The sequence below is a fragment of the Oryctolagus cuniculus genome, chromosome 4 (assembly GCF_964237555.1).
Source record: "Oryctolagus cuniculus chromosome 4, mOryCun1.1, whole genome shotgun sequence".
Classification (NCBI taxonomy): Eukaryota; Metazoa; Chordata; class Mammalia; order Lagomorpha; family Leporidae; genus Oryctolagus; species Oryctolagus cuniculus.
The window spans coordinates 133,894,045-133,906,150 of NC_091435.1; the positions used below are offsets into that span (position 1 = coordinate 133,894,045).

A 12,106-nucleotide genomic window follows, 5' to 3' on the forward strand; every position below is an offset into this window, starting at 1 on the left:
GAAAAAGGGCCAGCACCACGGCTCACTAGGCTAATCCTCCGCCTTACGGCGCCGGCACACTGGGTGCTAGTCCCGGTCGGGGCGCCGGATTCTGTTCCGGTTGCCCCTCTTCCAGGTCAGCTCTCTGCTGTGGCCCGGGAGTGCAGTGGAGGATGGCCCAAGTGCTTGGGCCCTGCACCCCATGGGAGACCAGGATAAGTACCTGGCTCCTGCCATCGGATCAGCGCGGTGCGCCGGCGGCAGCGCGCCGGCCATGGAGGCCATTGGAGGGTGAACCAACGGCAAAGGAAGACCTTTCTCTCTCTCTCTCTCTCTCACTGTCCACTCTGCCTGTCAAAAAAAAAAAAAAAGAGAGAAAATGAAAATGTTGCAAGTTAATTATCTGCTTAATAAATTAATATAGACAAATATATTGGAATGTCAGCAATCATCATGATCATAATATTGGCATTATCATTATATTGTCATTTTGAAAAGAATGTAAGTTCACGCATACAGAATGCCCAAAACATTGAGAGGTTGATAGCTAAAATTTTTTCTAAAACTGCAGTCTATAATAATTGTTAAGATAATTCACAGAGGAAAATTGTTTGCTATATTAAGAACTATCTTTCGATACAAGGGGTTGGTGGAGTGACCCCACAAGACAGATGTAAAAAATAAAATCCTAGAGCAGGATGTAATAGTCCAAGCTTCTGGCAGGGTCCTCACATTTTTTTAAAGATTTATTTATTTATTTGAAAGTCACAGTTTACAGAGAGAGAAGGAGACACACAGAGAGAGATCTTCCATCCTCTGGTTCACTCCCAAATGGCCACAATGGGCAGTACTGCAGAGTGGGCTGGTCTTTGGTCCAAAGCCAGGAGCCAGGAGCTTCTTCAAGGTCTCTCATATGGGTGCAGGGGCTCAAGGACTTGGGCCATCTTCTGCTGCTTTCCCAGGCACATAAGCAGGGACCTGGATCAGAAGTGGTGCAGCTGGGATTCTAAGTGGTGCCCCTGTGAGATGACAACGTCCCATGTGGCAGCTTTATCTGCTGTACCACAACATTAGCCAGTTTCCAAGTAGTAACCTTGCCTGCCCTGGTGAAAAAAAGATATGGGCAAGACCCAAGTTGGAGCAGTTCAATTGAATATTTTAAAATGCCCCAAATTTCTATGATGGGACCATGTCAACCTTATCCAATGAACCTGTAAGTGTTTACTACCACCTCTCCCTCTCCTTCTCCCTCTCACTCTCCTCTCCCTCTCCCTCTCCCTTCAGTGATTCAAGCAACTCAGTTTATACTCTTCCTCCCTCCCTCTTACCCTCCCTCCCTCCCTTCCTCCCTCTCTCTCTCCTTCTCTCCTTCCCTCTCTCTCTCTTTCTTTCTTTTTTCTCTCAAAGGTGAAGCAATGAAGTTACTTAGAGAATCATATCTTATCTTCCTTTAAATTCTCCATGAGATTAGATTAAACTAAAGGGAGTGAAGTTTGACAGCCTTATTAAAGGACTATAATTCTATTCATACCCAAAACAGTATGGGTTTTTGTGCACATGTGTGAATTTATGTACAAGGACACTTCAAAAACTTGTGGAAAATTGAATTAAAAGATGTTTATTTTGTTGCAAAAACAGTTGAGAACAATGCATAGTAGGAATCGTCTTCAAAAAGTTCAAAGGGAATGTATACTATGAAAAACCTATGCATGAATTTTGAAGATTTTTGCACCAACATGCATTTATCTTTTAGTTCTCTTTTCCACAAATTTGTTGAAGTCCCTTCATATGTTCATATGTGTGTGAGTGGTGTATGCATGCATGCCCAACACATGAGAAAAAGGAATATCTGTGGGCAGATGACAGTTCCATCAATGACCACAGAGAAGAACAGAGCAACAGCCATGGTTCATTTTAGTGGGGTTTAGAAAATTCACAGATGTTTGGAGCTGAAAGTGGAAAACTGTGATTTATCAAAGATGTCATCCAGATTCTGCTCAAGGAATGGATCCAAACCATAATAAAGTTGAATATAGAATGTGATCAGCTATAAATCTGGAATAATTCTGGGAAGAGATTTGTGGCATTTTGGAAAGAAAGTCATTAGGTAATTTTAATGGCATGAGAAGAGAAGAATGGCCCTAAAAAAGATGAAGAACAAATAGCTCTATATGAAAAATCAAAGTAAGAGTGATAATGTACTCTGTGAAACACTAACAGCATAGAAAATGCTCTTCTTTACATGTTATTTACACATACTCAGAGAAAGTAATCAGTGAAGCAAACATGGAGATTATATTCTCCCAGCTAGCCTTTCACAGAGGAAAAATACTAGAAAGTATATTAGTCAATGTCATATACTTACTCTGACTAAATATAACTGACCCCTACAAAGGGCATCATTTTTCCATGGAATTATATTGTGTCATTGTGTTTTTTTTTTTTTCAAAATACATTTAATGCCTAAGCCCCCAAACAAACAAACAAAAAAAGATTTTGCTCTTTAATCTTAAGAAAAGGAAAGTAACTTGTTGGATTTAAACAAGGTCTTCAACTCAGCTTTCAGTTTCTCTTTTACCAATATAATAAGTTTCAATTCTATGAAAAGTTATCACCTGGCTGCATTCTTTATCAGAGCAGATCAAACACACTTGCTTCTTCTCCCAAAAAATGATGGTATGTGTCATCCCTTTTGACATTCTCAACATCCCAATGGCTCATCAAAAGCCAAGTGTTTGGGCCAATGGTACCACTGGGTTTAAGTGGATTTTCCATGGGAACAATCCAGTAGGAGGTGCATTATGCCCACTTGAGTTTAAAGTAGATCCTTGAACATTTTTCTAGCAAAACTGCCACCTGTTTTGAAATTTGAGTTTTATGTCCTCACTTACATTTCTTCATTTACAAATTTTTGATCTGAAGCCTTGGAGACCTGGTTAGCACCTTCAATGAGAGCAAAGAAAATGGCATATGTTGCCCACTATGAGATTATAAGAAAGGCATTTTTATTTAGACAAATTAACGGTAAAACTACTACTCAACCAGTACTCTATACTTTGTGTGTCTGTGTGGGTGCAGTCTGTTGAAGTCTTTACTTAGTATATACTAAGTTGATCTTCTGTATATAAAGATAATAGAAAATGAATCTTGATGAAGAATGGTATGGGAGGTGGAGTGGGAGATGGGGTGGTTGCAGGTGGGAGGGAGGTTATGGGGGGAAAAGCCGCTATAATTCAAAAGTTGTACTTTGGAAATTTATATTTATTAAATAAAAGTTGAAAAAAAAAGAAAAAAAGAAAGGTATTTTTATTTTTTTAATTTTTTTTAAGATTTTATTTATTTATTTGAGAAGTAGAGTTACAGACAATGAGAAGGAGAGAGAGAGAGAGAGAGAGAGAGAGAGAGAGAAAGATGCTCCTTCCACTGGTTCACTCCCCAAATGGCCACAACAGCCAGGGCTGTGTCAATCTGAAGCCAGGAGCCAGGAGCTTCTTCTCAGTCTCCCATGTGGGTGCAGGAGTCCAAGGACTTAGGCCATCTTCCACTGCTTTCCCAGCCACAGCAGAGACCTGGATTGGAAGAGGAGTGGCCAGGACTAGAACGGGTGCCCATATGGGATGCTGGCACTGCATGAGGAGGATTAACCTACTGCACCACAGCGCCAGTCCCAGAAAGGCATTTTTAAACTATACTTTTTCTTCCTGGAGCCACCAAAATAAATAGCTCATATAAACTGTTTTATTGAGAAGATACATATACTATTATGACACATAAATATTTTTACTTTAAAATAGGGAAATATGTTATTTAATTACAAAAAAATTTAAATGGAAGAAAAACATCTAGGCAATAAATGAGGCCATAGTAAATTTTACATGTTATCTGTACTACTTAAAAAGCATTTTATGAGTAGTAGCAATAATCTATTCTTTTAAACCTTTATTCATTTACTTGAAAGGCAGAATGACATGGAGAAAAAAAGATGAGAGAGAATCTTTCATCTGTTGGTTCACTACCCAAATGCCCACAATGGTCCCGACTGAGTGACTCCAAAGCCAGGAGCCAGGAAATCCACTCAGGTCTCCCACGTGGGTGGCAAGGGCCCAAGCTCTTTAATCACCCTCTACTGCTTTCCCAGGTGTATTAGCAGGGAAGGTGAATTGGAAGTGGAACAGCCAGGACTAGAACCAGGGTGTGACAGGTGGCGCTTAACCATCTGCACCATAAGCTGGACCCTATTTTATTTTTTAAAAAGCCAGATTCAGGGAAGGCAGGGTGGCATAGCAGGTGAAGCCACCACTTGCAGGGTGAGCATCCCATATGGGTGCCAGTTCAAGTCCCATCTGCTCCGCTTCTGATGCAGCTCCTTGCTATTATGCCTGGGAAAGCAGCGGAAGATGGTCCAAGTCCTTGGGCCCTTGCACCCACACAGGAGACCTGGCTCCTGGCTCCTGGCTTCTGACTGGCCCAATTCTGGCTGTTGCAGCCATTTGGGGAGTAAACCAGCGGATGAAGCTCTCTCTCTCTGCCTCTGTAACTGCCTTTCAAATACATAAATACATCTTTTAAAACAAAAAAAAAAAGCCAGATTCACTAAAATCCTAGACAGTTGCAATTGAAGAACTATTAAATATATTTGTGCCTTAATTTCTTTTAAAGAGAATGGAAAATAGCTTACCATACACCTAATATGTAGGCTAGTGAAACTTGCTGATATTGCATTATAATCTCCATCTGAAATACATATAAATAATAACTGTGATTTACAGGTTCATTGAAATTCCATTCATTTTATATACTTACATTGGAATGTACAGTGAGTACTCCAATAATACTCGAGGAATTTAATTGAAGTTAAATGGTAGCCTAGCTTCAATGATTCATTTTATTTTGTTTATTTACCTACTTCGCAGGTTCTGTGCTGCATACTATGGTAAGATTGGAGCTATGGTAAACAATGTCTAACTATACTAAGGGAATGACTGTCCTCAAAGCTATTGACCAATTTTTTGCTGAAAAATATAATATTAAGCTCAATGACAGCTTAGAAGGCATTAGACAGGCAAAGTATTTTCCAGGTACAATCAGGAAATGTCTTTTTGTCCAGTAATCCTTAGCTAATTGTTTTTCGAAGTCTCTAAACACGTCCTACTTCTGATGCTTCCTAGTGACAGAATTAGCTGCAAACTGGTTTTCTTTTTCTCTTACCAGGCTTTTTCTCACTAAACAACTTTGCAATATACTTATGTACCACCAGGCTACAAAAAAGTGTCCATCTTCTCCCCTACCTAATTTACTGTTTTATAACTTGCTTATAATTGTCCACTGTCTGCACATCTGAACTGATTGTCCCTTGGCAAGGATAGATTTAAACTGATTCCTCTACTTAATCCTATGTAGTTTCTCTTATAACTAAATGTATATTATTCAAGGTATCTGTCCATAACTAAGATGACAGTCTGTGACCTGGAAGTGGGCAGGGGACACTGGAATATGCTCTTTTCAGAAACTCTATTACTACATAGTGACACTAATTGGAAATCATACAGATAGATGACAGATAGAACATAGATAGGTAGGAGATAGGTGATAGATTGAAATAGATAGATAGATAGATAGATAGATAGATAGATGAAGGAAATTTTATACTTATGGGTCCCAGCTTCCAGAAAAAGAATGTCTGTCTTTTATGGAACCAGACCATATTGTGTTTTTGAGCATTGTAACACCAGGAGCCTAGAAAGAGAAAAAGAACAGTAGGGGAAAAGCACATTGGACATGCCAATAAATGAATGATAAATTATTAAAGCATGATTGGAAATATTGCCATTTTTCATAGCTGTCACTTTAAGTATAAAAGCATCAGCACATTAAACTAGTTACTGCTTTTTCATAATTGAGACTTTAGCTTCTAGCTGTGCCCTGCAGCTTTTCATTAATCACTGGGACTGAAGTTCAAGCTCAGTGACAGCTTAGAAGGCATTAAACGGGCAAAGTATTTTGCAGGTACGGCTAGGAAAGGCCTTTTAGTCCTATAATCCATAGCTAATTGTTTTTCAAAGTCTCTAAACGCAATCTACTCCTAGCGTTTCCTAGTGACAGAATTAGCTGCAAACTGGTTTTCTTTTTATCTTCCCAGGCTTTCTCTCACTAAAATCTATTGAGGGTCTATTGTTAGCTGCATAAAACAGGTGCAAAATGGCTGTGATATGTAAAACTGTAACTGATACTTAACCAAGGAAACATTTATTAGATTGCCTCTGAAACAATACTTCCTGAATACTGATTCTAATCATACCATTTAATTTGTCATAAAAGAAACAAGATGCCACGAAACTTTGAAAGCATTCTGAGTTCACTTTTCTGACAGAAAAAAAAGACCCTGGTAGATTTTTTTCAAGAAATGCAACCAAATCTTCACCCAACATGAAGTAAGCATGTGACATCCCACATTTACACTTGAACTCCAAGATTCCCAGCCTAAGCCCTTCTGTTGCTTTGGTTCATCATTTTCTCTTTCCTTCTCTGAAAAGTATTGTACATCAGGTTTAATGGATGTGCCAAAACATTCTTTCTTTTGTATAACAAATTATCAAGAGCATTGAGGTTCATTAATTATGTCATCTAATTGGATTGAGGCAGGTGCAAAATACCTCAGATGAAGTGGTCACTGGCAGGAAGGCCTAAGTGCAAGTTTTTCTATTAGAAACCAGCATGTCTCCAGACTCCTGGAATTACTTTGTACTTATTGATTAATGGCCATAATTTATTACAGTGCAGAAGATCTTGCATTGAGTTAAATGTGTGATTAATCAATTTTCCATCAAATTATGAACAGTAGACCAGTTGCCAGAAAGAAAATACCAAGTACATTTTCCCATGGTGTAAATATATCAGGACTTCAGCTAATAACTGTCTATCACTTGCTTAATATTCCCTGTCACACTGATAAATGTCATCTCCACAAATGGGCCACAGGTAGTAATGATGGAAAGACCACCAAACATGTTTTATAGCTGCCCTTCTTATATAATGAAATACTCTTTGAGTCCATCTCAAAACAATTTATTAATGCAAAATTCATTTCTGCCTTCAGCTTGAAATACATCATTGTTAAATCAACAATCTTATATTAAACTGAGAACGAATATTGAGGAAAGGAAACCTTAGGCGAAGAGAGATGAATTTTGGACTTCCTATGTACAGGAGCTCATTTTTATTTTCCGTCAAAAATTCAGACATGTAACTAATTGTTGTCAGTTCTAATCTGCTTTTAAAGCCCAGCCCAGCACATGGGCAGCTTGGGAACAGCAAAGGGACCCGCTGATCGAAGAGAAGAACACATTTTGTTCTAAAGATTAATTTCTCTGATTAAATAACAAGTATTGTAAGGGTTCACAAATTAATTGTCTCCTATGAGCAAAAGTACTTCATCTTACAACTAACTGAGGTAGATGCTACCTCCTAAAAGAAGTACAAGAGACAAGTGAAAGTGATGAACTAACACAACAGTGCCAAAATCCATTGAGTTTTGGGAAAGTAAACTTGCATTAAAACCTCCATACAGAAACAAAAACTGATTAGAATAGGGAAAGATTTCACAGGAACAAATAAACATACATATGACAGTGATCAGTCACTGGGCCATCCCAATGCCGATAGTAAAAAATGTGTTCAACTTCTCTTGAGCATTGCAAGAGTCCTATAATGCTGGGGCTGACGATGGGCACAGATTTTCCTCAACCTGATCAGGGAGAACCGTGATCCCATGGTGGGAGCTTGCTGTGCGGATCCCACACCAGCTCTTACTTGATGTTCTCCGGATCCTGACTCTGTGATGATGAATTTTAGCAAGAGAGAAGTCCCTGTTTTGAGATTAGGATATAAACACCTGATCACACTCACTAGTAGAAGTTTGCTCAGTGGTAAACCTCTCAGCTGCATCCTGATGGTTTATGCTTTCTAGCCTGAAGCTGGGAAAAAGAGAATGGATTCCACTCTTGCCACTTTATCAGAAATTAGGAATTTTTGTCTTAAGCCTAACCCTTAATACAAGGAAATTTCCCTTATCTCCAAAATAGTTGGTTCCATCATAGTTGTGGTAGAGCTATTATCCTAGGATAACAGGTGTAAAGCTTCCCAAACCACTTTCCTCATTGCCATAGTCTCTGAAGTTGAGTAGAATATCGAGTCTCCAAATCTTTTCTTCTCTGGAAATAGTCACATTCTCTTATCAACCTTAGATTCTCTCCGTTTCTACATTACATGTGCAAGTGGAATATAAACTAAATGTATCTGTACCATTCCCATTAATAGGTTGACTGCATAACTTGGAAGCCCTAGCATTGAAAAAACTCATAGTTCCCAGCTGTCCTTTTAATGCCATATAAGGGATTAATTTTAATTGTTCTCTATTCCTATATTCCCCCTTCTGTCTCATACAAAATTTCTAAGTATGCTTGTATTGAATATTTTGTTTATGCTAGGTATTAAATTTTTTTAATTCCTCAAGCTCAGGTCTCAATCATTTTAACACCTACTAAATCTTTCCAGTTAAGATGGATCATGCTTCTTTTCCCTGGAAGCAGGATTAGGGCTTTCCATATGCCTAGCAAAAATACAGCCTAGAGAGATATTTATTTTCCTGGCCCTGAAGAATTCTTGAGTTGAATCTCACTCTGACACTTTAATATGCTTCTTCGGTAACACCATATGTGAAATGGACCTCCAACTTGCCACACAGAAGGAAGTTCTGCTATAAGGAGGGGAGATATGTGATAATAGCAAAGAAAGTAGGATGTTTATGCATTGCTGGTTGAAATGTAAAATGGTACAACCGCTGTGGAATCATATGGCACTTCTTCAAAAAAGTAAACAAAGGATTACCATATGATCTAACAATCACAAATCTGTACATAAATGAAATTGAAAGCAAGGGGGCTGGCATTGTGGTACAATTGGTTAAACTGCCAGCATCCCATATGAGTGCGGTTTCAAGTGCCAGCTGCTCTATTTTTTATCTCACTCTCTGCTAACGCACTGGGGAAAGCAATTGAAGATGACCTATGGATCTGGGTCCCTGCAATCCATGTGGGAGACCCAGATTAAGTTCCTGGCTCCTGGTTTTAGGCTGGCCCAGCCCCTAGCTCATCCCCTGGCCAGCCCCTGTGGCCATCTGGGGAGTGAACCAGCAGATGGAAGATTTCTTTGTCTCTCTGACTCTTCCTCTCTCTCTCTCTCTAACTCTGCTTTTTCTTTCCTTCTTTCTTTCCCTTCCTTCCTTCCTTCCTTCCTTCCTTCCTTCCTTCCTTCCTTCCTTCCTTCCTTCCTCTCTCTCTCTCTTTCTTTCTTTCAATTTATTTATTTATTTGAGAGGTGGAGTTACAGACAGAGAGAGGGAGACAGAAAGAAAGGTCTTCCATCCACTGGTTCACTCCCCAAATGGCCACAATGGCCAAAGCTAGGCCTATCCAAAGCCAGGAACCAGGAGCTTCTTCCAGGTCTCCCACATGGGTGCAGGGGCCCAAGCAGTTGGGCCATCTTCTACTGTTTTCCCAGGGCATAGCAGAGAGCTGGATCAGAAGAAGAGAAGCTGGGGCACAAACCAGCGAGCATATGGAATGGTAGTGCCACAGGCAGAGGCTTAACTTACTATGCCACAGCTCTGGCCCTGTATTTCTGCTTTTCAAATAAACAAATAATCTTAAAAAAAAATAGAATTGAAAGCAGAAACCCAAACATATATTTATTACACTCATTTTCACAGCAGCATAGTTCATAATAACCAAAAAATAGAAACAATCAAAGCATCCATTTACTGATGAGCTTATAAACCAATGTGGTATATGCATACAATATAATATTATTCAGACTGAAAAAGGAAGGAAATTCTGACCCATGCTACAACATGAGTGAACCTTAAGACATTATGCTCAGTGAAATACAATGGTCACAAAAGGTCAAAGACTGTATTATTCCACTTTTATGTACCAAAAGTAGTCAGATTCATAGAGATGGGAAGTAGAATAGTGGTTGCTGGAGATTCAGGGGAAGAGAAGCGGGACATTATTTTTTAAAGGGTATGGATTTTTAGTTTTTTAATATATTTTATTCATTTGAGAGGCAGAGTTACAAACAGAGAGAGGGAGAGACAGACAGAAAGGTCTTCCATCTGCTGGTTCACTCCACAGATGGCTACAGTGGCCGGAGCTAGGCCTATCCAAAGCCAGGAGCCAAGAGTTTCTTCCATGTCTCCCACACAGGTGCAGGGGCCCAAGGACTTGGGCCATCTTCCACTGCTTTCCCAGGTCATGGCAGAGAACTGGGCCAGAAGAGGAGCAGCCGGGACTTGAACAGGCTCCCATAAGGGATGCCAGTGCTGCAAGTTGAGGATTAGCCTTCTGCACCACAGAGCAGGCCCCTGGGTTTTTAGCTTTGTTGATGAAAGGAGTTCTGGAGATGGATAGCGGTGATAGTAGCATAACAGTGTGAATGTACTTAATGCCATCAAACTGTTCATTTAAAAACAGCTAAAATAGTAACTTTTATGTTATGTATATTTTACCACAATAAAGAATAAAAAGAACAAATTATTATGACAGATGTAAGGAGAGCAGCTCAGAAGTGGCCTCGCCAGTTTGAACTTGAACTTGAGCTCTCCTCTACCGTGGTACAGACCCCAGAAAGCTATGACAAGTTCCCTTTAGAACAACCTGAAACACAACTTTTCTACATGTGGAAAAAAGGTTGAGAACTTCAATTATGTGACATGTCATTCTTGGGGACATTTCTGCCTCTCAACAAAGAGCGAAACAAGTGGAAGAGTGACTGGCAAGCACTGTATCAACCTGGACTTGAAGCCGGAGTCTTCAGCGGCTGCACATTTGGAATCCAGTCTCCAAGTGGGAATATATCAACACTGCTGCCCCAGTAGTGGAGAGAATGAAAGCCCCTTGTAGAGGGGCAATTATTACTCACCTCTGATGATTGAGGCAGCATTGTAAAGGTTAGTTGTTGCCAAATCTTCTGCTTTCAAAAATAAAAGAGAGAGAGAGAGAATCGCCTGGATATATCATTATTGTTGCAAATATAGTTTTGACAAGTGAGTGTTTAAGAATGATACATTTCTATTATTTTTTTAGATACACAGATACACAATTAGTGTTTTTTTTTTTTTTTTATTTGACAGGTAGAGTTATAGACAGTGAGAGAGAGACAGAGAGAAAGGGCTTCCTTCCGTTGGTTCACTCCCCTAATGGCCACTAAGGCCGGAGCTATGCCAATCCGAAGCCAGGAGCCAGGTTCTTCCTCCCGGTCTCCCATGCAGGTGCAGGAACCCAAGCACTTGGGCCATCCTCTACTGCACTCCCGGGCCATAGCAGAGAGCTGGACTGGAAGAGGAGCAACCGGGACTAGAACCCTGTGTGCCAGTGCCGTAGGCGGAGGAATAGCCAAGTCAGCCACGGCGCTGGACATCTTAATATTGTTTTAACGACCCAGGATTAATTTGTAATTTACTGTATATGAAGGAAATGGTGAAATTTTCATTTGCTTATTGTTAACTCCTGTTGCCTATATTCTTGCTGAACTAGAATCCTTTTATTTTTTACTTGTGGAACTCTTTTGAATGGAACATTAAGCCTTTGACTACAATGAAAAATTAAATATATGCTATCTCCAGCGCTGTGGTATAGCAGGTAAAGCCACCATCTGCAGTGCCAGCATCCCATATGGGTGCCGGTTCAAGTCCCGGCTGCTTCACTTCAAATCCAGCTCTCTGCTATGGCCTGGGAAAGCAATAGAAGATGGCCCAAGCCCTTGGGCTCCTGAACCCGTGTGGGAGACCCAGAAGAAGCTCCTGCCTCCCGGCTTCAGATTGGCGCAGCTCCAGCTGTTGCGGCCAACTGGAGAGTCAGATGGAAGACCTCTCTCTCTCTTTCTCTCTCTCTTTCTCTTTCTCTCTCTCTCTGCCTCTCCTTCTTTCTCTGTGTAACTCTGACTTTCAAGTAAATAAATAAATCCTTAAAAAATACTATTTCAAAAATTAAAAAAGAAAGAAAGGAAAGAAGGAAGGGCAGGAGGGAGGGAAAACGGGAGAGAGGCAGGGTAGAAGTGTCATTATATTGTT

General features: G+C 40.1%; 1 long non-coding RNA gene across 14 annotated transcripts in view; it reads right to left on the minus strand.

Moving 5' to 3' along the window:
- Window positions 1-12,106, minus strand: part of LOC103350411 (collagen, type I, alpha 1b) — a 335,748-nt gene that overhangs the window by 35,592 nt on the left and 288,050 nt on the right. For 7 of the 14 annotated variants that reach the window (XR_011388162.1, XR_011388169.1, XR_011388161.1 and 4 more), the window contains 3 exons: window positions 10,957-11,004; window positions 4,658-4,713; window positions 3,283-3,548 (listed from right to left, as the gene is read on the minus strand). This is a non-coding gene — a long non-coding RNA (collagen, type I, alpha 1b). Of the gene's footprint in view, window positions 1-3,282; window positions 3,549-4,657; window positions 4,714-10,956; window positions 11,008-12,106 lie in introns of those variants that run through there. The other 7 variants (XR_011388172.1, XR_011388170.1, XR_011388163.1 and 4 more) reach the window with 3 other exon arrangements.